Consider the following 25,592-nt stretch of genomic DNA (forward strand, 5'->3'; position numbering starts at 1 on the left):
CTGCCTTGGTGTTCTTGGAGCCGGGTTGGTAGGAGACAGTGAAGTTAAACTGGGTAAAAAACAGAGCCCAATGGGCCTGATGGGCATTTAGTCGACGGTCCTTCTTGAGGTACTCGGTCGGTGAGTACGAGGAACGGGTACACTGCTCCCTCAAGCCAGTGTTGCTATTCCTCGAGTGTGAGTTTGACAGCAAGGAGTTCCCGATTCCCTATGTCATAATTGCGTTTGGCCGGGGACAACTTACAGGAAAAGAATGCAAAAGGGAACAGCTTTGGAGGGTTCCCTTGCCCACGGAAAGAACGGCCCCAACTCCGACCAACGAGGCATCGACCTTCACCATGAACTGCAGGGAGGCATCGGGATGCTTGAGCACCGGAACAGAGGTGAAACGTGCCTTCAGGCCCTGAAATGCCTTCTCGGTGGCATCACTCCAGGGGAGTCGGTGTTCCTTATGCGCAGTGAGGGCTGAGAGAGGGGCCGCCAGGGTGCTGAAGCCTCAAATGAAGTGACGATAGAAGTTTGCGAAGCCGAGGAAGCGCTGGAGGGCTTTCACTGTGGTGGGTCTTGGCCATGCGGTCACTGCGCAAACTTTCCGGGGATCCATGGCGACCCTTTCTCGGCTCAGGACATAAGCCAGGAAAGAGACCTGACTCTGATGAAAGAAATACTTCTCCCCCTTGATGTACAGCCAATGCTGGAGTAGCCGGCATACAACAGGTCTCCCTCCCAGGCTACACAGACCGGCAATGTTAGTTGTCCCCTGTACTACCCTGAGTTCACCTTCTTTTCCCCTGGGGTCTCTTGAGGTGGCCGCAATGGACAGGCCGCCCAGAGGTGGCCCGGGGAGCCACAGTAGAGGCACAGGTTTCCCAGAATGGAGCGCCTCCTCTCCTCGGGGTCAAGTGTGCTCTGGCCCACCTGCATTGGTGCCACACACTCACCAGGCGGTGACCATGGAGAAAAAAACGAGCTATGTTGCGGGGTTTGGTCCTGGCCGAGGTTGTCCACCACAATGGTGGTCTCCACGAAGCGGTCAAAACTCCATTGTTCCCCTGGATAGGCCAGCTCCGCTTGGATTCGGGGTTGGAGCTTGTTGTGAAAGCAGGTGAGGAGGGCTGTGGAGTTCCAATTGCTCTGCTCGGGTCCAGAACTCAAGGGCGTACTCGGCCATGGTCCGGGTTTCCTGGCTTAGGTGCAGGATACGGTCACTGGCTGAACGACCTGCATGAGGGTGGTCAAACACTGCCTCAAACCTTTTCGGAAAGGCGGCATAAGTTGTCTTCTGGCATGTGTGCCACCCCGCTATCGCCCAGGTGCGCGCTGGACCGACTAGCAGTGCTACCATGAATGCGATCTTAGCACTGTCAGATTGGTACATGAGAGGTGAGCAGCTGAACACCAGCTTGCACTGGATCAAAAAACCTTGACACTGCTCTGGTGTTCCATCGTACCTCTCTGGGGTGGCGATGTGCATTCCTGGTTAGGGGGCGCCCTCTTTGGAGCCTGCGGGCTCAGCCTACTCTGTAGGTTGGAGGACCCCCTCGGCTTGGATCAGCCCATCTAGCATCTCCACCAGACGTGTGAGGGTCTGTTCATGCACACTGAGGAGTGCGTCCCTCGACACCGAAGCAGTCCGCATCAGTGCAAGTTCTGCTGAATCCGGTGTCAAGGCAGAACCCTCTGTCATGAGATGAGAACAGGCAGGTCGGTAATTCGGAGTGAGTTGCAGTAAACACAGGTCGGCAAGGAAGCAGCCGTTACTCAAAACTGAGGTTCGACATTGAGGACCCATCGGCATTGCCTTTTATATGCTATCCCATCAGGGAGCAGCAGGTGTCGCCGATGTGCTGGCAGATGGGGTTGTGACAGAAAAATGTATTTAATTTCAGTCCAAATCAGAAAAGAGTGAGGTAAAATGCTCTTGTGTTTATTTATTGGTATATTTCTAAATCATACGATAGAAATTGGATTGGAATATTCTCCCAAACCCACTACAAAAAAACTCGCATAACCTAGAGAAGGCAACAAATGTAAAAAATACAACCAAAATTTAAAAAGTATGCAAAGGATGAACTGAAAATAATTTGGATTTATACTGAAGATTCCAGTAGTGTGGCTTGACACTTTCAATTAAGGGGGTGCTGTTTAAACTCACCAAAGGTGGCTTTCCTCAGATTAAGTAATATTGCATCAGTTCATCAATTCAATGCTAGTGCTTAAAAAAGGATTTAGGGACCTTTAAACTGCTTGAAAAGTGCTTAAATTTCACGATTCAAAATCTGTAAAAACCCTGAGCTAGGGTTAGAGTGGGAGCTAAGGTTAGGGTTGGAGCTGGGGTTAAAGCAAAGGTTAGGGTTGGAGAAAGGGTTAGGGATAGAACTAGGGTTAGGGTTAGAGCTAAGGTGGGGGTTGGAGTGAGGCGATGGGTTGGAGCTAAGGTTGGGGATGCAGATAGTGGTGGAGATAGGGTTAAAGTTGCAGCTGGGGTTAGGGTTGGAGCAAGGTTTAGGGTTTTAGTTATGGTTAGGGATGGAACTATGGTTGGTGGTAGAGCTAGGGTGAGGGTTGGAACTAGGGTTAGGGATGGAGCAAAACTTAGCAGTGGAGCTAGGGGTAGGGTTGGAGCAACGGTTAGGGTTGCAGGTAAGGTTAGGGTTGGATCTAGGGTTAGGGTTGGAGTTATGGTTAGTGGTGGAGCTAGGGTTAGGGTTAGAGGGAGGGTTATGGTTGGACCTCAGACTAGGGTTTCAGCTTGGATTAGGCTGGGAGCTATGGTTAGGTTTGGAGCTAGGGTTCACAGTTGAGCTACGGTTAGGTTTGGAGCTAAAGTTAGGGTTAGAGCTAGGGTAAGGATTGGAGCTACGGTTAGGTTTGGAGCTAGGGTTCACAGTTGAGCCACGGTTAAGGTTGGAGCTAAGGTTAGGGTTAGAGCTAGGGTAAGGGTTGGAGGTAGGGTTACGGTTGGATCTAGGGTTAGGGTTGGACATAAGGAAAGGGTTGGAGCTAGGCTTAGGGTTGGAGTTCTAGTTAGTGGTGAGGCTAAGGTTAAAGTTGGAGCTATGATTAGTGATGGAGCTAGGGTTAGGGTTGGAGTTATGGTTTGTGGTGGAGCTAGGGTTAGGGTTAGAGGTAGTGTTATGGTTGGAGCACGGACTAGAGTTGCAGCTTGGGTTAGGCTTTGAGCTAGGGTTAGGGTTGGAGCTAGGGTTAGTAGTGGAGGTAGGGTTATGGTAGGAGCAATGGTTTGGCTTGGAGCTAGGGTTAGAGGTGGAGCTAGGGTGAGGGTGGGAGCTTGGGTTAGGATTGGAGTTATAGATAGTGGTGGAGCTAGGGTTAGTAGTGGAGCTAGGGTTAGGGTTGGAGCTACGGTTCAGGTTGGAGGTAGGTTTAGGCTTATAGCTACAGTTAGGGTAAGGGTTAGCCTTAGGTTTTCCTATTTCCTATTCCTTACTATGTGTTACAACAGCATCACTTTTCGCCAAGTGTTCCGGATATCACATTAAAAATCTCTATTTTTACCATTCTTAACGAAAGAGCAATCTGACATGCAGGTAATCGTTGCATATATTGTATGAGAAATGTATCATTTTAACATCCTTATTGTTCAGGGTAGTGTCTTTGTGTTGCCATATACAGTATGTATTTATACAGTCCTTTTTTGTATAGGCACTCTCATCTACTGCAGATGCATTGTTTGCTGTAATTACCATCAGTGCCATTTCAACACTGAGAGCCGTTAAATGAAGCCATATGGAAATGCAGCGTTCTGAATGCACCACCAGCAATTCTTATAATGAGAAACCAAACATGTATTCAGATTAGAGCAGAGGCTGCTGTGTTTCTGCAAGGAATACTGTAATTTAGCTCTGCTTCTTTGCACAAGTAAACCCTAACAATCTGACACAGTAGCAATGTCTTTGTTTAATCGAGTGGAATTTGGCTATGGGTTTTTGAGTCTTGAATTATCATTTTGTGGGAAACTAAATGGTACAAACATTATTGAGTTTTCCCTCAGCATTCAGATTTGCTAAGCATGTTGCAAGTTAGGTACAAGAACAATGTTTTGGTGAAAAGCAAACAGCTAAATATTGCTGTTCTTTGCAGATGTAATACCCAGGATCACACCTTTCATACTTAAATTTCCTCTGAATTCTCAGGTCTGCTGGTGTCTTCCAACTATAATAGATAATACTGATGCTTGTTTGCTGACCATAACTTCCAAATGTGTGGAACTCCAGGCCAAATGAGTATGTACTATTTAATGAATGAATATGCATTTTTCTGCTCTACACCATCTCTGGTGATCAAAGCAATTTAAGTTGTTTATTTCCGTACACACAAACACATTGTACATATTTTGGGAGGAATCTGAATACAGTCACCTTTCTTATTAAAACATGATACATTAACTTTGGGCCTAAGGTATTATTTCATTTAGTCAAAGACAACACAAACATCTATATAATATAATAATTATGTTTGCTTATTGCTAGTGTTATGTGTACATTGAATTAATGAGAGAGGTAGAAAAAAACAATGCATTATGGACTGCCAAGAATGTCTATCAGCAAAGGTGCATGTTTGCTGTATTGGTGTTTTCAGGAAATATACACTAGTTCTTTGCTTATAAACTATGAGAGTAGGAAGTCTGTTTGTTAATTTGTCTGTAAATCCAAAGTCATTTTCACCGCTAAGTCACAACAGGTAAAAGCTACTGTACATAATAAAGATTTCCCTCAGTTTATTCAAGGGATAGGCTGTGTAAAAGTCTTGGGCATAGCAATAATAAAACACTTTGCAAGACTGATATTTTTTAAACTTTTAAACTACATTAAAAATAAAGATTTGTTTAAAGAATTTTTAATCATTTTAAATGTTATCTCCATAAACTTTTATTTTATAAACAAACATTTTGTTTTCGAGTACATCTGAGGCATGCACATTTGCCATCTGCTTACTGATCACCAGTGACTCCTGAGCATCAGAGAGCTGTAAACACTATGAACATTAAATTAAGGTGGTTCCACACTCCCATCTGTCTGAGTGCAGTTTACTGTCCCTTTCTCTCTGCAACAATCACATTTTTGGAAGCGAAACTGAATAAAATTTAATTTAAAAAAAATGATGAAATGAAATTATGAATCAAAAACTGTAAAATGTTTGTATCTTTGAAAACTTGTGACATTACTGTTTGAGGAGCTTCTGTATATTAGCAAATTTATCTTATAGAATGAATCTTTATTTTGGCTAAAATGCAGTAGTTACAATCATGTATGTGCAATGCAGAAAGGTCTGAATTTTCGTTCTTTTAATAAAAGACAAATTTTTCCTTGTAACTTTACCTATAATGCTTCAAATCCACATAACACTTTTTTTTTGCATGTGAAGTGTGTATGTACTACAAAAGCATGTGCCTGGCCTCATTTAACACTCAGCAGTATTCATTGGTCTTTTAAGCTGTAATAAAACTTTGGCTTGATTGCATCTTAAGTGCTGCGGAAATGTGGTTTTTGTGATGCCATTAGCTGCATCTTAAAAAGGTTTAGGTGACTAAGAGGCACATTGCATCATTAACTATTTTTTAAAGTTTAAAAAATCAGAGCAATAAATGATGAGTAAATATGACAATGTGAAGACGTTTTCAATTTTCAGTAACAACATAAATCCTTTAATTTGAGCATTATCCCAGAACCAAAAACTGAAATGCACAGAGAATTCGTAATTTTGCCTGCTGCTATGAAATCATGTGAAAAGCAAATTCACTTAATGTGCCATAAAGTACCTAAATGCACCTCTGATGCACTTACCTTAGAATTTAAGACCAATTTCATAAAAATAATACAAGGAAAATGCACACAGATTAAATTCATTCCAGGTAATAACTCTGTCTACATACAGCAGAACTTTAAGTTGGCAAGAATAGCCACTGATTTCAAATTTTAGTAATCTTTGTAACACAAAGGAACTTGGAATGACTGAATATGGGAAGGATGAATTTTTAAATTTAATGAGTGACTTTTACCATATTAACTCAAATCAGTTAAAAATTTGTATGCATAATGCCCTAATGTATAGCCCATCAGCTTAGGAAAAGTAATAAAATGGTCATTGAAATGCTCCAAAGACTGTTACTGATGCTTCTGTTCATTGTACAAATAAAAATTCTATGGGATGTGAAAATTTCTACATTACACTTACATTTTCCTTGATCGTTTGATGCCATCTCCTTTTATATAAGTGTATCCTTGATTTAAGTGAAATTTTTAATCCTCTCTGCACCCGAGGGTATCACACAGAAGATTTGGATGTATGTGTGGAAATTAAATCCATTTAACAATATTTATTTGCATGGTGCAGTCGCTGTCCTTCATGTTTCCAGATGAACATGTCTAGTTGTGTCTTGTTAAACTGTCTACTTGTTGCAGAAAAAAGATAATGAAGTGTCACTGCCGCAATGAATGTGGTCACTTCTGTCCTACTTCTTTTTTCTTTTGAAAAGCACCCATGAAACGAGCTGGGTTTTTGCTAATGCCACTCCCAGGACGGGACGCCAGTCCATCTCAAGGCACCCAAAGCGGGACTCGAACCCCAGACCCACCAGAGAGCGCCACTGCGCACCCCAGCAGTATAACACTCACTTACAAAAAAAAAAAAAAAAAATCCCAAGGGAAATGCATATGATTGGTAACATTATACAGTATGTAACAATATTGACAGACATAGCAGAACAGTTCGGTGAACAATATTGACTACCATCATCACTGGACGATGAGAATCTGCTCAAGTTCTGCATGTTCACTCATAAAATAGATCAGACGCAGAATGTTGAACTTTTTATAATGTTTATCAGTGCTCACTGATATTTACTGCATTTAAATCCATAACCAGAAACGTAGAGCCTGCTCCTGAGCTTGTTCTACATACACAAGCACAGACAGACAGTGGCAGAAACAGAAGAGAGAAAGGACATTTTTTAACAGCTGTCACTTGCAAATTGCTGCAGAGGTCTGTTTGGCAGTAATATTTTGCTCAGCTTGATATCTAATTTATTCTTAGCCATCATAATTTGTTCCACCGGCCCTTCCTTCTCTGTCATTTTGAACTGCATGGTTTATGATGCAATTCCATTTTTCTTCCTTTTTTTCCGAGACCAAAGCATTTTTATGCCGGAGATTCATTATTCACTAAGAACCAAAGAATGAATTTACATCTTGCTATGGACTCTTCCCTTCATTTGCGGACGTGGCAGGTCACCGGCTGGCTCATTTTTCAGAGGGAGGAGAAGGCCAGCTGGTCTCCCTACCTGCTATTACACACAGTGCTTCTGACCTTGTCGGTAGCTGCTTTGGTTTGCTGACGAACGGCAAAACTGTGCTATTAGCCTTAACTCGAGTCCACCATGTCTGCTTTGGTCAACATATTCATCTGGCTCGTTCTACTTTAACTCCACAAAAACCCTGTGTCCTGTGCTGTGATGTTTACTTTTCTACCATCTTAAATGAATTTAATTTATTCATTATATTTGTTGACCAAGACACATTTTGTTTCCATGAAAAAGATGTTACAGTGTTGTAAAAAAATTTCACAATTAACCATTACTGCTTGGCAAAGTTAAACACAGCTAAGTATGCCTAACTGCACCTCATTCAACCAAGAAAGGTACAGAAAATGCACAACACTCATTTTCTGGGAAATATATACATTTATAGTGAAAGGAAAAAAACAAATTGTACCTATTCATAACATCTGGTTGGTTTTTATTCTTCATTTAGTCGTGACAAAAATGTGAAGTATATAATTTACAACCGGAGTGTATTTTATTTATCTTTTCAGCCAAAAGACAGCAATAGTATTTGTCAGCAATAGAGACTCGTGACTTTCACTCTTAAACTGTGAAGCAATTTTTTACATATAAGTGCTCTGCCATGAGCAGTTTTTATTTTCTTTCAAAAACTTAGAATTGTTATGTGTACTATGTGCTTATATTGCTTTTATATTCTGAAGAACATTATATGTCACATTTTTTCATCATATTATCCATTTTGTCACTGAATTCTTAGAGAGGAGTGATGCTTACAGATAATCTCAATAAACAAGAAAAAAGCCAAAGATCTGGATACGTTTTTTTTAGTAAAGTGAGTAACATCCATAGTGTTTTCATTTGCCCTCTGAATTTGCTGTCCAAGTAATATTAGAAATATTCTCAGACTTGTTTTGTTGTTAGAAGAATTATAACATTCCCATATTGAACTGATCATTTAATTTTCCCTAAACAACTGGACCCCAAAACTGTTACTGTAGGTAATTTAATACTTGAGTTAACTAAAGCAAGTATTTGCAAAGCTCGTTTTTTGTTCAGACTTAGCTATAGATTAAATTCAAACGGTCTGACAGAATAGAAGTTTCTAACAGTTGTGAAAGTAAGCCACTTCAGTATGACTAAAGCCCAGTCAGTTAGCTATAGTAGTTATTAAAAAAAAAAAAAAAAAAAAAAAAAACCATTTGCAAGGCCCTTTCACTGAATTAATCGATTTGTCCAGTCATGGCTTTCTTTATTTTTTTACATGAGAAAAGTTGAAAAACATTTTGTGCAAAGTCTAATTTCAACTTTCTGGTAACATTTTTAAAACAAAGCAGGATTTTGAGTACATTCAATGTTTATATACACACTTATTGACATTTTTTGTTACACACACACATTTTCTGAACCGCTTGTCCCATATGGAGTCGCGGGGAACCGGAGCCTAACCCGGCAACACAGGGCGTAAGGCTGGAGGGGGAGGACACACCCAGGACAGGACGTCAGTCCACCGCAAGGCACCCCAAGCGGGACTTGAACCCCAGACCCACTGGGGAGCAGGACCTGGTCCAACTCACTGCGCCACCGCGCCCCCTATTTTTTGTTACAGTTTACCTTAAAAATGTTTTAACTAATGTTAACCCTCAAGGGCTGAAGCACCACAATGAAAAGAACAACGCACACAAATTTCTCAAAAAAAATACACTAAAAATTGACTTTGTAGAAGAGGCTCCATGCATTTCTATACTTCGATGCATTTTTAACATTTATGGCTCTAAGTACAATGGGGTGCTTTCTTCATTTTAAATCTCGAGGAAAGTATGTAAATGTAGTCCAATTTAATAAGAATTAAGAGAATTCAAAGTTCATATGCACATGAGAAAACTTAATCAAGCAGAAATAATATTATGTAGTACACTAGTCAACTGAAAGTCCTTGAGAAGCACATGAATAATAACCTGCAGACATTTTGCACAGTTAATAAACAAATACACAGAGTAATTGAATGCACAAATGTGGCAGCACTATGGGTCAACGAACATCAATAAATGGAAAATGGCAAAAGATGGAATTCCAACTTTGATTTTCACATCCCTCCTGCCAGACTACAGCACAGCACAACACCTCTTAATAAGTCTAACTAAGGGTCGCTCATCAAATCTTTATTGAACAAACTGTTTAGAGAGAAGCATGCAAGCAGCAAACTTTTTTTTTTTGAAAATTGTACCATTTCATTTCAAGACATGCATTAAATCACATATAGAAACGTCAAAAGCCACTGAAGAAAATTTGTGCAGATTGTTTTGTTTATAGATTTTCCATTGATTGTTCTGCGCTTGGCTTCACTTTTTTATTGATAAAAAAACAGGTTCCTGAGGAAATGATTGGACTTCTTTGTATTCAGATCTTGGAGCTCTTTTTTCCTGTCTTAGTAATGATTCAGAGGGGCAGTCTGTGTAAGAGACAGGCCCTATTGAGGCAGAGCATTGATTAATGACCTGGAAACACTTCCTCTTTTTTCAGCTGATTAAATTAAACTGACTGCATTTTCACATTTTATAATAAAATGACCCTGAAGTCTGAAAGAGCGTGATGAAAAGCAGCACACACCCTCCTTCAGTGGATTTCACTGTTCTGCGGCTTATGAGAAATTAAAGGCCTGTAAGCTTGAACCGATAAAAAGGGAGAACAAAACCACTCTATCAACAGCAGATGCATTATCTAACTAACTACGTACGATGCAAATGCCAACCTGCACACAGTAAATTTTCCTCACCTGGAACACTGAACTACCAGAGAGCAGCGGTACCTGATGCACCATACAGTCTATTTTATTGATGCAGAATCACACAGCCTGCACTATGGTCAGTCTTGTAAAAGAACCCAGCCAAAATAGAGATGCTGTGCCCCCCACCCCCCTACAACAATCAGCGTAACATGTGGACAAAGATATAACCCCTCCAGGCCTCCTACCTGGACTCTGAGGTGAGCTGGTCCAAAGACAGTCACCTAGTCGAGAGATCCTTCGCCAAGTCCCATGGGTCTCCAGATATTACTAGTTCAGATCAGATGAACTGGCAGAAGATACACCAGATGAGGACCATAAAGCCTGGGCTATGTGGGTCTCAAGTGCACCGGCACTGGACTGTGGTCACTATATACAAGTCCACTGATTCACTGACAGGTGATATAGATGACTTTGTTGGGGTATTTGTTACGTGTGTAAAAATCGACACATTGCTTATAACATGAATACGGGCAAAGAATGTTCATAAAAATGTAAGGACATTTTCTTCATAGGGTTACGTACAGTGTAAATGAGGACATGTTTAGAGGACATTTGGCATTTCATTACAGACAGAAACAAACACACCCCTTAACTTTTCAGTAACATGGCACCACAATAGCCGTAATAGCAAAAGGGTGAACTGTGGGAACTGGAGCTCTTAAAGTACTACCAGGAAGAATCAGTTTCAGTTAATTCTGGGCGGTACGGCAGCATGGCAGCATGGTGGCACAACGAGTAGCGCTGCTGTCTCACAGCACCTGGGTTGTGTGAGAGGACATGGGTTTCATCCCTGATTAGTCTGTGTGGAGTTTGCATGTTTTCCCCATGTCTACATGGGTTTGCTCTGGTTTCCTCCCACAGTCTAAAGACATGCTGTTCAGGTTCCCCCAAAGTGTGTGAGCGTCATGGAGTGAGGATGTTTCACTGATGCATGGATGAGTAACCCCTTGTAAGTAGTGTATCTAGGAGTGTAAGTCACCTTGGTGAATAAGGTGTGTGGGCTAGTAACGCTACATAGTATCCATTGTAAGTCACTTTGGAGAAAAGCATCTGCTAAATAAATAAGTGTAATTCATCAAAATTTCATTTTGTTATGTTATCTGAATTAAAGAAAACAGGAAATACTCTTACTTCTTTACTTTTGTAAAATATTTACGTTATTGATTTGGCATTTCATTTTTAACAGTACTTTTCATTGTCTCACAGATGAACTGCAACGAAAACAGCATTCCGTGAGCACTTTGAAGCGACACGGTGCCATATAAAATAAATCTGAAATGAAAATTGTGTTTTCTGATTAAAGCCGTGTTTCTTTACAAGCAGGTGATCGCTTAAAATTATATAGGTTTGGCTGAATATTTAACAGGTTGGAAAACATGTTTAAAACCTCCATCTGCAGAATTTGTGCAAATCAAGACACGCTCCCTGTGTTTTTCTTCTGATTCTGATCTTGAAATGCACCATGCCATTCTGCAGACACATTCTCCTTTTATGTTAAAATTTTCGCGAAAGAAACACAAACACACAGAGTCTGAAACCGCTTATCCCAAGCACGGTCGCGGCCTAACACGGCAACACGGGGTACAAGGCGATACAACCCAGGACGGGACACCAGTCTGTCACAAAGCACCCCAAGCAGGACTCGAACCCCAGACCCACCAGACAGCAGGACTCAGCCAAGCCTGCTGCATAACCCTAACCCCCCCGCAGAAGAAACAGTACCATTTTAATCCTATGTGTGGTCAGCATTAAAAATTGGATTTAATAAAGGATTATATTAGATGAAGCAGGCCCGGTTTAAAAATGTTAAAGCTCCATTTGTCCTTCAACATAATCCCCTTTTGCTCTCTTGCCATCTCAAGATAGTAGCAGACGCCAGTAATGTTTATAATGCTTTACAGTTCTTGGTATCATTGCTTCTGTTATTGCATTTTGTTTTTATTTTAACTTTGAGGATTTCTTCTGAAGCCACGAATCCCCAGAGGAGAATGTTTCTGGACCTTTAACTCCTTCGATATATGCTTCACTCAGCTGTTAGCTTTTACACTGATTTCCTTCTTCACAGAAGTGAATTACTGCATCACTTTCTTAGCCAAATAAATCTTAGTGCTTTCTGGAAAATGACCTCACCACAAAAGTGACACTCGGTAGGATGTTTCCGTTTGATAGCTATTACTGGATAAAGTAAAAGTTATATTTAACTTTTTAGCCGGCATTGCCATCATAATTTTTCACTGGAAAAAGGTGAATGTAATGTGTATGATTTCATAATAACATGATTATGACGTTGCAAGATTTGATTTTCCTTGATGTCACAAAATATGAAGATGTTTTTATATTTGGTCTTCATATGCGATTTTCATTTAAATTACAAAAACCGAGTTGTTATGCCATACTAATTGAATAAAAACATTAAAATCTGACATGGAATTTAACTACTAATTCTGTAAATCAAAGCAGATGTGCTGTGAGGTGTTCACTGCAAGGATGTATTGTAAGGTCTTTCAACCTGAGCAGCCATCTGTTATCTTACAAATCCAAGGGACTGAATGCAAAGCTGAGACTAAATGCAGAGCAGTGACTTAATCCACATAAAAATACAGTATGTACAAACAAACAAACACACACACACACACACCGAGTGGGGTCATGGTGAACCAAAGCCTAACCCGGCAACACGGGGCACAAGGCTGGAGGGGGAGGGGACACACCCAGGGTGGGATGCCAGTCCGCTACAAGGCACCCCAAGCGGGACTTGAATCCCAGACCCACCACACAGCAGGCCCTGGCCAACCTGCTGCTCCACCCTCTACATTGCCTGTAGTGTGTAAATGTGTGAGTGATGGCATATGCCTTGGCATATGCATGGCCTTGCTATGGAATGGCAGCCTCTCTGTGGTGTATCCAGCAACCCATTGTACCCACACTAGTCTACCACCCCAGGACAGGTGCTGAGTTTCCTGGATATGCTCTGGACCAATGTGACCTTATCTGAGCATCAGAGGTGATGCTCCATTGTCCTTCAGTAAATTTCTGGAAAAATTTTACTTTTCAATACAGTTTTTTTCATCAACACACTTAAGTTTTATTCAAGTATTTTTTTAAAGAAAAATGTATTTTTACTCTTTTACATTTCTGTCACCCTCTTCTCATTTTTTGAATTTTTCACATTTAATGTTTCATCTTTCTCTCGTTAGAAATAATCGAATCACTATTACTGCGAATGTTTTCTGTGGATGTCAGTGACCGTTGTTAGCTGTCACTTTCATGGCAAACTATGGACTACAATTCTTCCCTGTAATCTGACTTGTTTTGTCAGTTATATTGGTCGTAGGATGCTATCGCTTGCAGTTTCCCCTGCTGTGAGTCCAGTTAGAGTTTAGTGTTGATTTTTGTCCCACAGTGACTGACAACCTAATTCATTCATACCCGGAGAAGTGTATTCACAAGGGACAAAATGCAAATTTCATGATGTTAAATATGTTTAAGAATTCATTTTTTTCCCTATTGTGACAGTTGAATTGTATAAGATTTAGGCAGATTTTCTTAAACTGATTTATTTAGTGAATCTCTCCTATTTTACCAATTAAAGCATATGGACTAACAAGGGGCATTTTGCAGACATGCTCTTAACATATTCACAGTGGGGTGAAAGTTTGAAAAAGAGCTGTACAAAAACCCAGCTTAAATATTATTTTACATATTATTTGTCAGAAGCATTTCAGTCTCCTTGTAATAGTTACCTTGAAAATATTTGAATCAAATTAGCTTCAGTGAGTGAGTGAGGGAATGAGCTATAAACTCAAAGATGGAAAGAAAGAAATTCAGCAGATTGAACTGCTGTACTGCTGTGGCCTTCAGAGACACGTGCACTTTGACCCATCAGCTCCATATGTTTTTACAACAAAATGAGCAACATGAACGTAGACAACACCTCCTTCAAAATGGCCTTGTCAGTTCCACTTCGAGTAACACATCTTCTCTGCTGTAGACAATTCAACAGAGTCAAAGTGAGCACTGAAATCACAAATGTTAAAATCTAATAAAGTTCTCAAACAATTCATTAAATACAGTCTCCACAGTCTCCATTTACAGTTAAAAAAAAAAAAATCAAAACCTGTATAGATTATCCACGGTCATACGAGCTTGTTTCTTCAGACAAATTTTTGGCTTATCCCCAAAAATTTGAAAACCTCAAATGTGTTTTAAAAAATGTCACACAGATTCCTTTATTGCATAAAATTATTTCTGAGGGGAAATAATTAATGGGGTTTCTAAGTGATTAGTTAACATATTCTTTTCAATCCAAGAAAGGCTTAAAAGCCTGTGTGAATGGAAATTTTGTCAAGAGCTGACTATAACTTTATACAGAAGTAGTTAATTAGTATACGCAGGGGTCACTATGGTCAGCTAATCACGATAGAGAACTGAAAATCACTAAATAAGGCAATATATAAATGTCAAAATGTTAAACTCATTATAAGTTGTGTGTTCCTCTTGGTTTCTCAGATGTGGTATTTACTGTATACGTAGTCATTGACAGTCCTTTGAAATTTGCAATAAAAGGAGAATACTGTGCTCTGTGTAGGTAATACAATATGATTTGTATCTAAACTATTATTGTAGGCCTAGTCTTTGAAAAAAAAACGTATACAAAGCTTTTCAAAAAAAGGGAGAAATGTTGAAATTTGGGTTTGTGTGTGTGTGGTGTTTCACGGTGTGTGTTGTGTGTGTGTGTGGCGTGGTCATCTGGAATACTGAATGAACATTAGCCCTGGAAATGTGAATGTGTCCGGTTCTGCTGCGTCCCTGTCGCTGGAAAGCCCTGAGGGTCTGAATTAGCTTTTGTAGACCAAATCAAAAGGCTGCACATTCACACAGACCGTACAGTGGGGAACACATGTGGAGTCCAGAATCTTTGCCTTAATGGACTTCAAATCAATAGCAAATCCAATGCAGTACTATATAATATTATTTCTTTGAACTGATAAGCAAAGACTTCCTAATGATCCAATTTTTGTTTCTGGTGAAGAAAAAGCACTGAATAAAATAATACTGTTAGAATGAACGCTGATTTGATATACTGAAGTCGCTTCAGATGGCCTATAATTATGTTTTTCAATTTTTTTTTCATCTGAACTTATGGTGCAGATATAAATAGGGTGGAAAAACTGCCTTAATAACATGAAAAATGTGTTATTAAATTTATTAAAGTACTATTGATTGCAAACATACTGTGCTTTATCTTTGTAGCTGCATGTTGTTCTTCCAGAACAGTTTTTAATTACTTGATTAAATGTATCTGTGAAATGTAAAAAACTAAGCATCCATTGATCCATTATCAGCAACTGTTTGTTCGGCATATGGTCATGGTGCTCCAGACCCTTACAATCTTACAGGCATGGCCTGTGAAGCAGGGTACACCCTGGACACACTCATTCACATGCATATTTGAAGTAATTCAGAGTCACACATTCACTTGTGACCCATGTCTTTGGATTGTAGAAGGAAACCCATGTCAGCTCCAGAGAGACTTAGCCAGATTAGAACTCACAGACAAGGAACAATGATGCGCCGGGGCGACCCGCTGCACCATCACGCAGCTACAAAGAAAACTGTATCTTATAATATAATAATGAAATTAAGCATAAAAAGCATTTTTCGCACAAAGGGTAACAAGGTTTTGTAACCTTCTGTAGTTGTGTAGATTTGTGCTAGACAATGCTGCATACTGATATCATCTTCCTAAAAATTGACAAAGAGAACCTGGTATGCTGGGCAAAAACACACTACACATTGTCTGAAACTACTTGTCCTGAACAGGGTCGGGCCGAGCCAGAGCCTAGCCCGGCAGCGCAGGGCTGGAGGGGGAGGGGACACACCCCGGATGGGATGCCAGTCCATCGCAAGGCACCTCAAGTGGGACTTGAGCCCCAGACCCACTGGAGACCAGGACCTGGCGAAATCTGCTGCGCCACCCCACCCCTGCATCCCCCTTGGGCAAAATACATTGTAATCTTAATTATTTCAAACAGTTATTGCGTTGTTATTATTTAAAATAATTTGAAATCTTCTTCCACAAATAGATGTAGATTTTAATAAGACATTTACAATCTTAAACATTTTAATAAGTGAAGTGGGAAATTAGCAGTTCCTTACATGGAAAAGTTGTTAGTAAGATTTTGTCATACTTTGACTTGAGAGTTTGGAGAATCTGACTGACCGACTGGTATTGTGACCCATCATTCCCTCAGATAATAAAAGGAAAGGAACACAGTCCAGTCCTTTTACTGTACGTGCGCAGAGGACCCAATGACCCGCCGTCCCCAGATTTGAAGTAAGACTCTGCTGCCACCTTTTGTACAAGCAGATGTAAGGAGCTGCTTCAATCATTTCTTAAACAGTGTGCTAATGATCAAACCTTGCATCCAGCTATGTTCTTATGGTCATCTCTACATGCAGCACTTAATTTATTTAATCCTGCAGCGTATTAATTTTTCCTGTCCCATATGTATGAAAGCTTGCACTCCAGAGAGTCTATGAAAGTCAATAACAGCCAACTAAAGTCAGCAAATTAAATCTCATTAAATCTCCCAAATGCAGCAGTTGGAAATCACTTCTTTAAAGGAATCCTGGGAGAAAAGCCAGTGTGTGATATTTTCTAATTACAATAGAATGCATTCTTTCTCCTTGAGCTAATTATGAATTAGCCCAATTTATCTGATCACAGCTGGAGAACACATTCACTATTTTTTTGTTTTAATTTTTAATACAATCAAGCTTTTATAAGGTGTGTCTCAGCAACCAAGCATTACTTACAGGTTAAAAAATATCTACATATTAAGAAATGTTCAGTTTTCTTGTGTATTATCATTAGGACTTTTAGCTTTAGGTTTATTATCTTTAGGACTTAAAAGCAATTTGCACAAATATTAATCTGTACGTCTTTCACACAGATACTGTAAACTGGGGTATTGTTTTTAATCTTTACTGTTTTTATTTCAGAATTTATTTTAGGATATTCTTCATTTTGATTCTAAAGGTAGGCATAAAAATGGATGTAAGAAATCATAAATCCTTTGACACCTCTGCTTCCTTAGAGAGTACGATCAAGCAAATACCAAAATAACTTTGTTTAATATCATTATGTGTATTACTCCAAGATGGATACATCATTTGTTTGACTGCTTGAAAAAAACGAATATATGTATCTATGTGTGTGTGTGTGTGCGTGCCCATTTTTCCCCCAAAAATATAGTAGCCACTGTGAATTCCCAGAATATACTGAAGGACTTGTTTGGCTCCTCAGCCCCAGGTCAGCAGTATTGATTGATTAATCACTCTGCCAATGAACTAACAAATACTGACCTTCTGAAGTCCAGAAGCATTTATCCAAAAGCCACTTATCTATATTGATCATTTAATGGAACATCAAGCCAGACAGTCATGTCACACATGTGAAGTTCAATAGGGCTTCAATACCGTGACCTTCCAAGAAGTGAGTCCGAAACATTAGAGTGAAGAGCAAGTTATCCTCTTTATTATTACTAATAGGAGATCTCAGGAAGAATGACTAAATAAATTTTTACTGTTGTACACCGCTGCTGTATAGTTGTGTTGAATGTAAAACACTGTTTTACATTTACCAATACGTTAATTCACTTAGCTGTCTCCTTTCACTGAGGTGACTTACGATGTTAGAAACACTACGCTAATCTCCCTACAATCATTTCCACATCTATATACCAAAGCGACATAACATACACATACATGCTATGACCAGTTTAGTCACAAGCCACTTCATAGGATGTATACAGAAATTATTACTTCAAATGTAATAGAAATGATTTCATTAGTGGGTTTTTTTATTGTTACATTCTTAGCCTGCACTCTTTCAGAGCCATTTTTCTCAACGGACATCACACACCTCTGGACTAATGGGATACGACAGAGAACATAATGCGCCAACTAGAGCCCAGACTGACCATAGTAATGGGTCATAAATCCAGACCCTGGAGCAGGAACTGTTAAAACTCGGCACAGCTTGAATAGTTAATGTTTCGCTGTCCTTTTCCCTCCAAGGCGAAAAGGCACCGGCAATACAGAGAGCTTCTCGTGGCTGTGCGCGCAAACCCACACCAAATCCCTCACCCATCCCATCTCCACCCAGCGCTGCTCCGAAATCCACCCCACCCACCACTCTCCATTCTGTGGGCAAACCCAGCCACCCGTGCTAAAAACGTTTGCTTCCTAATGAATCATGGCAATTCAATGCCAAATGACACGCAGACTGAGCCCAAATCAATGGCGCAGTCCTGGGCCTCGGCATCACTATTTTCCAAAGTGCAAAAATCACTCGCAGTCGGCAAAGGGTGCGAGGACATCAAGCCTCGGGGACAGACTCACAGACGATGCACAGCCCGCTGCCCCTGTGACTTTGACAGGCCCCTGTCAGCCTTCATAAGGATCTCCGACTTTAAAAGGCCTGCGATGTCTGAGCGATACCAAGAGCTTCGAGCTGATGAAAAGCCTTTTTACTCTGTTTTTGTTTACACCGCAGTAAAATATTATAGTCCTCATTGGATGTTTGTTGCATTTCCAACATTTATGTAAAAATAGAGAAATGTACAAGACAAAAAAGTTAACCTTTTTCTGCTACTACAAGTAGTAAACGAAATCGGAATCTTTCGTTCATTCATTCATTCATTCATTCATTCATTCATTCATTCAGAACACCTGTCGTAATATCAGCTGTACCAAGTTGACATTGTGAGTCACTTGGAATAAAAGTGTTTGCTCAATAAAACTATAGCACATAATGAAATTTGTGCCAAGGCATGTCCTTGCTAAAATAGAGAAAGGTTTATATTTAGTTCCTCTATATGTTAAAAATTTTAAACATGTATTTGAATATGTGAATAATAGTTAGGGGGGCGCCGTGGTGCGGTGGGTTGGACCACAGTCCTACTCTCCGGTGGGTCTGTGGTTCAAGTCCCGCTTGGGGTGCCTTGCGATGGACTGGCGTCCCGTCCTGGTGTGTCCCCTCCCCCTCCAGCCTTATGCCCTGTATTGCCGGGTAGGCTCCGGTTCCCCCGCGACCCCGTATGGGACAAGCGGTTCTGAAAATGTGTGTGAATAATAGTTAATACTTTTTTTTCCCTGAAGTGTGCAGTTTTTATTTATGCCATCTGACCTTTTTGACAGAGAACACAAACATGATTTTCTACAGTCGTTCAGATTAACTGTGAAAAAGTGTGACCTTCAAAATCAGTATAAAAACATTTAATCGTTTTTAAGAAAACCACCGGAAACACTCATTCTGGAGACATTTCACCACTCAAAGTAAAATCTTCAGGAAACGAAGGATAAAATGGCTTTTTCTGTAGAAGGATCAGGACAGAAGATAAACTCTAACCAGCATTTGCTTCATGATTTCCTGCTGGTGAGATAAAGAATAAACCTGTTCCTGAAATGCACAATATGCATGCATTTGACAAAGTTCTGCTCATTCTGATATCTGTCTTCCCTGAGAAGCCCATTGTATTCAGAGATTATTATGGCACATTTCCAAATAAAAATGAATAAACCCGTTGCCAGAGGTATTGCGGTTCGTCTCATTATTGACCCGCTGCATTCAGTAGACAACACAGATTGATTTTAGTATTCCTTTTCCAGAGCAACCAGATCTTTTTGCTTGCACCACCGAGATCGCCTTGCCTTCTGATCAATGCTGTAACTGTGCTTAGAGTCTCAACATCCTGTGCATTTCCATGCTGCTCTTCAGCTGCTTTCATCGGCCGTTGGAAAGCAGTCAGTGCATCTGTAAATTCACCACATTTGCAGCATGGAAGATGCAACAAATATGAGCTGGGAAGTGCCTCCAGTAACATTGATACAAGCAGCTTTAAAGAAGGAATTTCTGAAACTACTGGACATCTGACATGGGGCTAAAATAAGAGAGAACTTCCACAGCAGGAAATTTAATGCATCTCCATGTCACGGCACATTCATTACATTTCTCACAGAACAGTGATTCTGAGGTTTGATATAATGACCCATGGCTATCAGGGGTGTGCAAGTTTCTGTTTTTTAAACTTCTGCCCACCTTAAAAAGGCAATTTTTTTACTTTGAGATGAAAGGGTCAGCCTTACTAAGCAGCGTGGGAACTTGAGGGTGCCTAACAAAAAGAAAATGACATTCTAAAAGAATATTCAAAGAAATCATCTGCAATAAATATTTTTTGTGCTGGCCATTTCTAAGGGTGTTCATCTGAAGTGATTTGCTATGAATTTAATCTAACATCTACCCTGTAATTTATATAAAAATGTACAGTGTAGACACGGGATGCATTTGCCATATTATCACATAAAAATATCTGTCTTGATCATTGCTGTAAACATCGATCTCTCAACAAACGCGGTCAGATTTTTCCATAAAACCACCTTCTTTAAGTGAATGCCTTTTGAATTACCATAATTTCTCATGGGAAAAAGAAATAATAAGTTCCGGCACATAAAATTGATGAAAAACCAAAACAATACACATTCTTATGTATGGCAGAGACAATTATTTTCTAAAATACACATACATACACACAGTCTGAAACTGCTTTTCCCAAGTGGGGTCACGGAGCCTAGCCCGGCAACTCAAGGCGTAAGGCCGGAGGGGGAGGGGACACACCCAGGACGGGATGCCAGTCTGTCGCAAGGCACCCCAAGTTGGACTCGAACCTCAGACCCACCGGAGAGCAGGACCTGGTCCAACCCACTGCGCCACCACACCCCCTTTTGTAAAATACATTATTTCTAATTAGTTATTTCCTTTACTAGGTGGCGCAGTGGGTTGGACCGGGTCCTGCTCTCTGGTGGGTCTGAGGTTCGAGTCCCGCTTGGGGTGCCTTGCGGCGGACTGGCGTCCCGTCCTGGGTGTGTCCCCTCCCCCTCCGGCCTTACGCCCTGTGTTACCGGGTAGGCTCCGGTTCCCCGTGACCCCGTATGAGACAAGCGGTTCTGAAAATGTGTGTGTGTGTGTGTGTGTATTTCCTTTACTCTTATATTTTGTTTTACTCGCTGGATGGTGTAAAAAAATAAGACAAATACTGCCATCTTGTGGTGAAAACTGGAATTCTAACGTTTTGCTTTTCTCTATATTCATGTAGATATAGGGGGTGCGGTGGCGCAGTGGGTTGGACCACAGTCCTGCTGTCCGGTGGGTCTGGGGTTCGAGTCCCGCTTGGGGTACCTTGCGACGGACTGGCGTCCCGTCCTGGGTGTGTCGCCTTCCCCCTCTGGCCTTACGCCCTGTGTTACCGGGTAGGCTCCGGTTCCCCGTGACCCCGTATGAGACAAGCGGTTCTGAAAATGTGTGTGTGTGTGTGTGTATATTCATGTAGCTGATGCTTTTCTCCAAATCTACTCACACTGTTAACAGAGCTGAGTTACTTTACTGGAGAAATTTAGGCTAAACACTTTGCATAAGGGTGCTACAGCTGGAATTTGAACCTATAACCTTTGTTTCTTGAGCCCACAGCTCAAGCTACACCAGCCACCACCCCGCTTCACAACTTGGCATGCCACAAGTGACAAGTCCGTCTGTGTTTTAGCTCTCTTCTGACGTTTCCATTGCTAAATAATTACGAGTGACAGCATTCACTGTAATTTCACTGCTCATGAATCCAAAAATCTATTGCAGAAGCATAAAGAGTCTTTCCACAGCAGCACATTTAATCCATGTCCTCATGCTGTGAACATGCTCCTCAATCAATACCAGTAACCTGGGGTACAGTAAAGTATATCTATTGTTATCACTAACACACATTTTCAGAACCACTTGTCCCATACGGGGTCACGGAGCCTACCCGGTAACACAGGGTGTAAAGCCGGAGGGGGAGTGGACGCCAGTCCATAACAAGGCACCCCAAGCGGGACTCGAACCCTAGACCCCCCAGAAAGCAGGACCATGGTCCAACCCACTGCGCCACTGTGCCACCACACCCCCTCTATTGTTATCACATCACAATATATCACATCAAATCACCAAGGCATGCACACGCATTGCGCACACAGCCAAGGCATCCAAAATGGCCTTGGCCGTGTGTGTAATACATGTGCACGACCACAAGACTGCAGACTAACACCAAACCAAGAGCTCGCAGTGCTCTAGGGAGCACGAAGGCCTGTATCTAGTTTTCAAGAGCTGTTAGGCAACCCATTTAGAGAGATACATACATTTACATCCATTCACTATCTCCAAGGTGTCTTAGAACTCAGATTGTGCAGAAGTGTATTCCACTGCTGGGGAAGAGCTTTAGACACACACACACAAAGATAGCCACCAAGTTTGTCTGATATACTGTTTCTCGAAAGCAACCGCCTACAAAATTGAGCCGCATAGGAGATGAGGATATGATCCAGTCCAAATGAGATGGGTTTTGAGACCATTTTGACTACTGGAAGAGGTAGTAAGTGAATATTTCATCCTTTAAAGATCTATATTTCTACATCATGCATATACATACACACACTGGCTGACACTGCTTGTCCCAAGCCGGGTTGCGGCGAACCGGAGCCTACCCAGCAACACAGAACACAAGGCTGGAGGGGGAAGGGACACACCCAGGACGGGACACCAGTCCATCGCAAGGCACCCCTAGCAGGACTTAAACCCCAGGCCCACCAGAGCTCAGGACCTGGACAAACCTCCTGCGCCACCATACCCCCCTACAGCATATATACTAATGTATTAAATCATAATTTGCAAATAAGTAAAATGCTTTTGCACTGAAAACTCAGAATATGTCAACATCTACAGTACTGTGCAAAAGTTTTAGGCACTTGGGGAAAAAAACTGTAAAGTGAGAATGCTTCCAAAAATAACGCTCTTAATTAATAAACTCCCTGCAAAGATTAGCAACCATCCATTGCCAATGACTGCTGGGCGTGGCAGGCTTGGCCGGGTCCTGCTCTATGTGGGTCTGGGGTTCGAGTCCTGCTTGGGGTGCCTCGTGATAAACTGGCGTCCTGTCCTGGGTGTGACCCCTCCCCTCTCCAGCCTCGTGTTTTTGGGTCAGGCTCCAGTTCGCTGAGACCCGGCTCAGGACAAGCGGTTTCAGATTATGTGTGTGTACTTTCTTTCTTTAATGACATACAAAACCCTTACTGTAATACTGTAACTTTTTGCAAAAGGAATGCTTGGAAATCTAAAAATATGCTCTGTCCCATTGACACTGATGCAGAAGACATTAAATAACCGTCTGAAACAAATATTTCTGTGAAACATCTAAGTGCCTAAGACTTTTGCACAATACTGTACGTGTACTGATGATTAATTTCTGCCTAATTTTTTTCCAGTCAAAAGGTATTTTATTTTGTAATGTCTGAAATAGGGGCAGTAAACTTGACCTAAAGATACCAAACACCTGTTTTGTGGAATGGCAGTGTCACCCCATAACTGGCTAAACACCGGTAAATATTTATAAATACACGTGAAAATGCAAGGGGATGGACTGACCATCTTTATAAACACCGAGTGCAGATGCACAAGAAAACACATTGTGTGTGTGCAACACTTGTATGCCAGATGTGAAAAGAACACACATTAGAGTGATTCGTGCAAATATTGAATATTGCATTATATTATATATATATATATATATAGGGGACGCAGTGGGTTGGACCGGGTCCTGCTCTCCAGTGGGTCTGGGGTTCGAGTCCCGCTTGGGGTGCCTTGTGATGGACTGGCGTCCCATCCTGGGTGTGTCCCCTCCCCCTCCGGCCCTACACCCTGTGTTACCGGGTAGGCTCCGGTTCCCCGCGACCCTGTATGGGACAAGCGGTTCTGAAAATGTGTGTGTGTATATATATTTTATTTACTTAATACTAATAAATAAATTTTAATGAAAAGGCCAGTACTTTTACTTTCAGTGAACTAGAGGATGAGAAAAGAATTCTATTTCGGCCATATTAAAACATCTTTTTTTCGCATGTATAAATATTTCAATGTGCGTTTCGACTTGAAAATAGCCCTTGTTTCTGCACACATGACACAATCAACGGCTTTGTTGAGCTACAACTGTTCCACTAACCGGACCGAAAGAAAGACACTTTGTTTTTATTTGAGTTTTTCGTGCCGTATAAAATAGCATTTCCAACTTGGTGCCGTGGAATCAAAAATACGGGGAAGTCAATAGCCCGCCACACACGGCATCACACACTGCAATCTTTATTCCCAATATGGGAGCGAAGCCGCCCTTTTCGCTCCGGTCCCTAACAATGCACAGGGGGTGTTTCACTGGCTGTCTGAGGAAACAGCGCAGGGACTCACTACAAGTGGCTGTGGTGTAAAAATATCCCCAGACCCCAGCCTCTGTGGCTTTGGCAGCAGAAGGGTTTAGTGAGAAAGTACAAATGCAGTTGTTTCTCGAACATCTGGTTCGCAACGCATGACTGTGTTAAACTCTTGCTGAGATAACACAGCGATTCCTGTACAGGACATTTAAGCTGCATTTTAAATAAATACATCAAGTGTCCTGTAAGAAAAAAGTGGCGTTCCAAACTCCGTCAGAAATTATCCCCAGAAGGAAGTCAAGTATGTCTTCTATAAACAACCCCCACACGCAGACAATTGCAGCCAAAATCTTTGTTTCACTGACCATGTTGGTAACATATTTGCACATCATCCAAGACGACAAGATACAACTGTTATCTCTTTCACAGCGATGATATTTCCAAAAAAACTGGTGCCAAAATAACAGAAAGAGAAATTCTACGTATTAACTACATGAACCGCATAACTAAATATACTAAAGCAGTTACCGGGTGTTTGAGAGGGAAAATTGTTTTATTGTAAATAGCTGGATTGTGGATAAGAAGTGAACGAAGTGTTTAACAGTTGTGGGGATTTATGGGGAATATAAGGGGGTGACTGTGTAGGCGAGGGGAAAAGTATAGTGTGTGAGTGACAGAGAGAGTGTGTTCCACTAATGTATGGATGAGTGACCCATTGTAAGCAGTGTATCTAGCAGTGTAAGTCACCACGGTGAATAAGGTGTGTGGGCTCATAACACTACATAGAGTTCATTGGAAGTCGCTTTGGAGAAAAGTGTCTGCTAAATAAATGAATGTAAATGTAAAAAGGAGAAAAAGCCAGGGGGCGCTAAGCAGGATGGGAGGGCTGTCTTGAGGTGCAGGTCCTTGAGGAAAAGGGATCCTCGGATCAAGAGCATTATTTCCTTGCGTTCCAATAAACATTCATAATGAACATTGTCTGTGCGTCTTTCTTTGCCCCATCCGAACCCAGAGCGCAGTCTGCTACAGTATGTATTACAAGATTTCCAACTATCTACGTGTCAGTATACTGTTCATTAAAATAACTATAATAAAACACTCCTACATTTAATCTGCTTTAATGATTTCCATGCCAAACTTATCTTCTTGCTGAGATGGTCCCAAACCTCAGTGTATATTATAAGTTTCACAAAATATCTCATGAGAAACGTTTCGAGT

Source organism: Scleropages formosus, chromosome 6, assembly GCF_900964775.1.
Source record: "Scleropages formosus chromosome 6, fSclFor1.1, whole genome shotgun sequence".
NCBI lineage: Eukaryota > Metazoa > Chordata > Actinopteri > Osteoglossiformes > Osteoglossidae > Scleropages > Scleropages formosus.